The sequence below is a fragment of the Poromitra crassiceps genome (assembly GCF_964638095.1).
Source record: "Poromitra crassiceps genome assembly, chromosome: 3".
Taxonomy (NCBI): Eukaryota; Metazoa; Chordata; class Actinopteri; order Beryciformes; family Melamphaidae; genus Poromitra; species Poromitra crassiceps.
In genome coordinates this window covers 49,665,649-49,672,737 of record NC_139625.1, presented here as the reverse complement: position 1 = coordinate 49,672,737, position 7,089 = coordinate 49,665,649, and positions in this window count along the sequence as shown.

Genomic DNA, 7,089 nt, shown 5'->3' with positions numbered 1-7,089 from the left:
GCAATTGTGAAGCCCTTGAGAGAAACACTTCTTTGGGATTGCCTCAGCTCTGTAAATGGCTAGAATGTGAGCTATGTGAGCATCCATAAACCACACTCGAGTGTGTTTTAGAGGGGGAAATAAGTTATGTTCTGTGCTTTGCTGTGGAATGTTAAACCGCTTCACAGAATTAAAGTCAATGAAAGAGGAAAGGAAGATTTTGCTCTGTATCGCATTATGCATTTGTTCCTTATATTATATTACAAGTTCTCAGAGAAAGTAATTCATTCCACTTTGGAAATGCATTTGCTGTAATGTAACATGGTTTAAAAGGAGGTCCTATACAGATTACAGGCAGCCAACACTGAAGATCTGCTGCACAGCACATTTGTACCAGTCAAACTACAGAAAAAGGAAACAGAATTGGTTTCAGCCACAGTCGGCCTATTCTGTGCTCTAGACTGGCTTACTTCCTATTGTTAGTATGTTGTGCGTGGGCTTGATTGAAAGCTGATCTTGCTGGGGAAGCTGTGTTTAGGGTGAGGTGGACGGGCCTTTGTTGCTGCCTGAGGGGTGTTTATTTGGGCGGCTTCAGTTGGCTTCCCTGTAATCATCATCCAGCCCCACAGGATATAGGGATTAATGAATATGTTGGAGAGGAAGTTACAGATGACTGTTTACCATTCTCAAGGGAAGAAGAAGGAACAGCACGAGAGACAGCATGAGAGACCACGTTTGTGTGTGTGTGTGTGTGTGTGTGTGTGTGTGTGTGTGTGTGTGTGTGTGGGGGGGGGGGGGGGGGGGGGGTAATTCTTTCTGAATATGCCACAGACACATCTAATTTGACTCATTGCACCACCTTGTGACTGTACGTTCTGTCACCGTTTACATTTGAAATAGGTTGGCCAATGAAATTGAAATGAGTAGAGAATTACTCAACAAAGAGGCTTCAGCGCTTTCTTTTTCTGTGAAAAAGATAAATAGAAAGAGATACATTTTCAGTGTGTGGCCCCAAGATGTTTCCTTTTTCTGCATTCAACGAGGAGGAATCAATGACCAAAAAACACTGACTCAGGCATGACTCCTCATATTACTCTTTGGGAGAGTATTCAGATATTTTCCCTGTTTCAAAAGCATCCCTCCACTCAGAACCACCTACACACACACACATACACACACACACACACACACACACACACACACACACACACACACACACACACACACACACACACACACACACACACACACACACACACACACACACACACACACACACACACACACACACACACACACACACACACACACACACACACACACACACACACACACACACGCTTTGCCATGAAAATCCAGTAACAACAACTTCCCTCCCCTCTTCAGCTGCGTAGCTCCCGTCCCCATGCCTCGCTTTCTCTCCCCTATGGCCCCTTCCACTTAATCCTCCCGCTCATCTGGGAACCAGCAGCACCCCTCCATAGAGAGAACCAGCAGCACCCCTCCATAAAGAGAACCAGCAGCACCCCTCCATAGAGAGAACCAGCAGCACCCCTCCATAAAGAGAACCAGCAGCACCCCTCCATAAAGAGAACCAGCAGCACCCCTCCATAACGAGAACCAGCAGCACCCCTCCATAAAGAGAACCAGCAGCACCCCTCCATAGAGAGAACCAGCAGCACCCCTCCATAAAGAGAACCAGCAGCACCCCTCCATAGAGAGAACCAGCAGCACCCCTCCATAAAGAGAACCAGCAGCACCCCTCCATAAAGAGAACCAGCAGCACCCCTCCATAAAGAGGAACCAGCAGCACTCCTCCATAAAGAGAACCAGCAGCACCCCTCCATAAAGAGAACCAGCAGCACCCCTCCATAAAGAGAACCGGCAGCACTCCTCCATAAAGAGAACCAGCAGCACCCCTCCATAAAGAGAACCAGCAGCACCTCTCCATAAAGAGAACCGGCAGCACTCCTCCATAAAGAGGAACCAGCAGCACTCCTCCATAAAGAGAACCAGCAGCACCCCTCCATAAAGAGAACCAGCAGCACTCCTCCATAAAGAGGAACCAGCAGCACTCCTCCATAAAGAGAACCAGCAGCACCCCTCCATAAAGAGGAACCAGCAGCACTCCTCCATAAAGAGAACCAGCAGCACTCCTCCATAAAGAGAACCGGCAGCACTCCTCCATAAAGAGGAACCAGCAGCACTCCTCCATAAAGAGAACCAGCAGCACCCCTCCATAAAGAGAACCAGCAGCACTCCTCCATAAAGAGAACCAGCAGCACCCCTCCATAAAGAGGAACCAGCAGCACTCCTCCATAAAGAGAACCAGCAGCACTCCTCCATAAAGAGAACCAGCAGCACTCCTCTATAAAGAGAACCAGCAGCACCCCTCCATAAAGAGAACCAGCAGCACCCCTCCATAAAGAGAACCAGCAGCACCCCTCCATAAAGAGAACCAGCAGCACCCCTCCATAAAGAGGAACCAGCAGCACCCCTCCATAAAGAGAACCAGCAGCACCCCTCCATAAAGAGAACCAGCAGCACTCCTCCATAAAGAGAACCAGCAGCACCCCTCCATAAAGAGAACCAGCAGCACGCCTCCATAAAGAGAACCAGCAGCCCTCTCTATAAAGAGAACCAGCAGCACCCCTCCATAAAGAGAACCAGCAGCGAACCAGCAGCACCCCTCCATAAAGAGAACCAGCAGCACCCCTCTATCCACCTTATTTCTAGCTGCCATGATGCCTGATGGGTGCTTCTTCCGCTTCCGGTGTAATAGACTGTTTTACAGTCTATGGTTTTAACTTGACAAAAAAAACGTCTATGAGGATTTTACCCTTTTACAGCAAAGCCATTCTGCTCTGCAGCCGTGTGTCCGGGTGCTGGGATAACGTAATGCATTGTGGGTAGTCGGCTACTGTGGCTAATGTTAGCGGCTAGCTAGCTATGTTACATGGCAGTAAAACGCCACTGATTGACCAAATTGATTTAACTTTTAACCATTTCGAGTAACACACATTTCGAGTTTCCATACGGACCCCCAGCGTTGGTTAGTTGTTTATAACGTGACTATATTTATAACTTTTATAATGTACTCCAGCTTCCGGTTTATAATTCGGGTCTGCAGCCAGAGTATAACAAAGGAAATGGCAAGCTGCAACAATAAGTCACGTTAAACCGGACCTTGTACCCACGATTATTTTTTTACAGTGGGGCATTCAAAAATAAGGTGGATAAAGAGAACCAGCAGCACCCCTCCATAAAGAGAACCAGCAGCACCCCTCTATAAAGAGAACCAGCAGCACCCCTCTATAAAGAGAACCAGCGGCACCCCTCCATAAAGAGAACCAGCAGCACCCCTCTATAAAGAGAACCAGCAGCACCCCTCCATGAAGAGAACCAGCGGCACCCCTTGTGGAGTCTCGGTAACATACTGCTTGACAGGTGAGAGCGGGAGGACAACCAGCCACCACAGTGACGTCAGAGCCGGGGATTCCCGACAGAAACGGTGTCTAGGCCGCGTCATCAACAACAGGTACTTCCCCAATTTCATGTTGAATCAGTGGGACCGCTGACAGCCGGGCACGCTTAGGAGCAGAGCGCACGGCTGGAGCGGATCCCCCAATTAAGGGCCATAGAAAACCAGACACCGCTCTGAACCTCACTGTGTGGCCGGTTCTCCTCCAGAAGGAAGCTCCTTGCTGTCGGGCGGTAAGTACATTTCCCGATCCTCTCCCTAAACATTCGCATGGGATGATATTGCTGTTACCTGACCCAGACTCTCTCCTCTCATTCCCAGGCAAGATATTGGAGCAATTAAAAGCGAGGAACGGCGGCCGGGCTACGTGGTGGGGAGAACACCCATACGGAGCCGCAGGCTAACCCTGGCCGAATGAGTTATATTTCCCGGATTTCCCCGAGAAGGGAGGAACTTTCTTTTGTTGGTTGAATAAAACAACGCATATTGCGTTTAAAACCTGTTTTTGACTACTGGCTTGAATCAGAGTTCCCACAAGTGGTGGAGAATGCAGGCACTCTGATTCAACGCTAAACTCCTCACGCACCATGGAGCAGGCCCAGGCTCTGGTGACGCTGATCCAAAGCCAAACTGAACTGCAGCAGGCAGTAAAAGAACTAATAAAAAAAATAGAGAAAGACGACTCGACGGCAAGGGCCCCCGGAGATGTCCTAACAAAGCAAAGCCCAGACGATGATATCGAAGCCTACTTGGAGCTATTCGAGAGAACGGCGGTACAAGAGGGATGGCCTGCCGCACACTGGGGAGGCATCATTGCGCCTTTCCTCACGGGCCAGGCGCAGAGGGTCTGTCGGGACCTGTCCATGGGAGAGGCAAGGGATTTCGTGAAACTACGCACCGCCATCCTCGCCAGCTACGGCTACAGCCTCCCCGCTCGGGCTCAACGGTATCATGGCTGGCGATACACACCGGACCAGCCACCCCGCTCCCAGGTAGCTGATCTACTGAGGCTCACACAGAGCTGGCTCACCTCCACGGGAGATCCCCCGTGGATAGAACGACTCGTAATTGACCGGTGCATCCGCTCCTTGCCGCCCGACGCCAGGAAATACGCGGCACAGGTGAGCCCCTCCTCCCTGAACGCCTTGGTAGCCTTGCTGGAAAATCACCAAGTCAGCACTGACATGATGCGATCCACCCTGAGTGAGCCACTTCGCAAGACAGCCCCCCCAGACAGACCCAGCCGGGACAGCCACCGCCGACCGCCACCGGCCCGGCCCACGGCCCAGAGAGAGCCGCGCAACACGGCAGACCGAGGGAGTCGACAGATAAGGCGGTGCTACGTCTGCGGACAAGAAGACCACATGTCCTGGTCCTGCCCCGACAGAGATGTGTCCATGCCCTCCGCAGCAGGTGACGAACCCCGACCCTCCCTCCACACCGGAGGCTACCCCGTCCAGCAGGCGACCCTACCGGTCCGGGTGGGGCGCACCGACACCCATGCCCTCCTCGACTCCGGAAGCGTGGTGACCCTCGTCCGGGCCGACCTCGCGGGGGAGCTCTCGACAGAAACCATGCCCGTGAGATGCGTCCACGGGGACGTAAAAAGCTATGCGGTCAGCTATATACGGGTCCAAACCCCAAAAGGCGAGGCCAGAGTCGCCGCAGGCGTGGTGCCCAATCTCCCGGTCCCGCTCCTGATAGGCACTGATTGCCCCCTATTCCTCCGATACTGGCGTTCCGGTCGGCGCCCGGAGAAGCCCCGACGGGACAAACCCCGGGGAAGACGGATGGCCCGGCAAAACGTTGCCTGCCCAGCCTTCAGGCCGGGATCCGAAGGACCGCAGTCCGACACATCGGCCGCCGAAGAAGGTCCCGCCGGGCCCGCGGAATATGAGACGCCGCCGCTCGAGGAGGACCCATTCGCGGAGTTTCCTCTCCCGGACGGACCCGAACCCCCGGCACACGGAGAGTTCGCCTCGGCCCAATGGGCGGACCCGAATCTGGAAGCCAGCCGTCGAGCCGTCGCAGCCATTGATGGGAAGCGCTGTTCCGGGGTGAGGCAAACATTCCCACAATTTATTGTGAAACAGGGGTTGTTATAGATCCAACCCCTCCATAAAGAGACCCAGTAGCATCCCTCCATAGAGAGAACCAGCAGCACCCCTCCATAAAGAGGAACCAGCAGCACCCCTCCATAAAGAGAACCAGCAGCACCCCTCCATAAAGAGAACCAGCAGCACCCCTCCATAAAGAGAACCAGTAGCATCCCTCCATAAAGAGGAACCAGCAGCACCCCTCCATAAAGAGAACCAGCAGCACCCCTCCATAAAGAGGAACCAGCAGCACTCCTCCATAAAGAGAACCAGCAGCACTCCTCCATAAAGAGAACCAGCAGCACCCCTCCATAAAGAGGAACCGGCAGCACCCCTCCATAAAGAGGAACCAGCAGCACCCTTCCATAAAAAGAACCAGCAGCACCCCTCCATAAAGAGAACCAGCAGCACCCCTCCATAGAGAGAACCAGCAGCACCCCTCCATAGAGAGAACCAGCAGCATGCCTCCATAAAGAGAACCAGCAGCACCCCTCCATAGAGAGAACCAGCAGCACCCCTCCATAAAAAGAACCAGCAGCACCCCTCCATAAAGAGAACCAGCAGCACCCCTCCATAAAGAGAACCAGCAGCACCCCTCCATAAAGACAACCAGCAGCACCCCTCCATAAAGAGAACCAGCAGCACCCCTCCATAAAGAGAACCAGCAGCATCCCTCCATGAAGAGAACCAGCAGCACCCCTCCATAAAGAGAACCAGCAGCACCCCTCCATAAAGAGAACCAGCAGCACCCCTCCATAAAGAGGAACCAGCAGCACCCATCCATAAAGAGGAACCAGCAGCACCCCTCCATAAAGAGAACCAGCAGCACCCCTCCATAAAGAGAACCAGCAGCACCCCTCCATAAAGAGAACCAGTAGCATCCCTCCATAAAGAGAACCAGCAGCACCCATCCATAAAGAGGAACCAGCAGCACCCCTCCATAAAGAGAACCAGCAGCACCCCTCCATAAAGAGAACCAGCAGCACCCCTCCATAAAGAGAACCAGTAGCATCCCTCCATAAAGAGGAACCAGCAGCACCCCTCCATAAAGAGAACCAGCAGCACCCCTCCATAAAGAGGAACCAGCAGCACCCCTCCATAAAGAGAACCAGCAGCACTCCTCCATAAAGAGAACCAGCAGCACCCCTCCATAAAGAGGAACCAGCAGCACCCCTCCATAAAGAGAACCAGCAGCACCCCTCCATGAAGAGAACCAGCAGCACCCCTCCATAAAGAGAACCAGCAGCACCCCTCCATAAAGAGAACCAGCAGCACCCCTCCATAAAGAGAACCAGCAGCACCCCTCCATAAAGAGAACCAGCAGCACCCCTCCATAAAGAGAACCAGCAGCACCCCTCCATAAAGAGAACCAGCAGCACTCCTCCATAAAGAGAACCAGCAGCACCCCTCCATAAAGAGAACCAGCAGCACCCCTCTATAAAGAGAACCAGCAGCACTCCTCCATAAAGAGAACCAGCAGCACTCCTCCATAAAGAGAACCAGCAGCACCCCTCCATAAAGAGAACCAGCAGC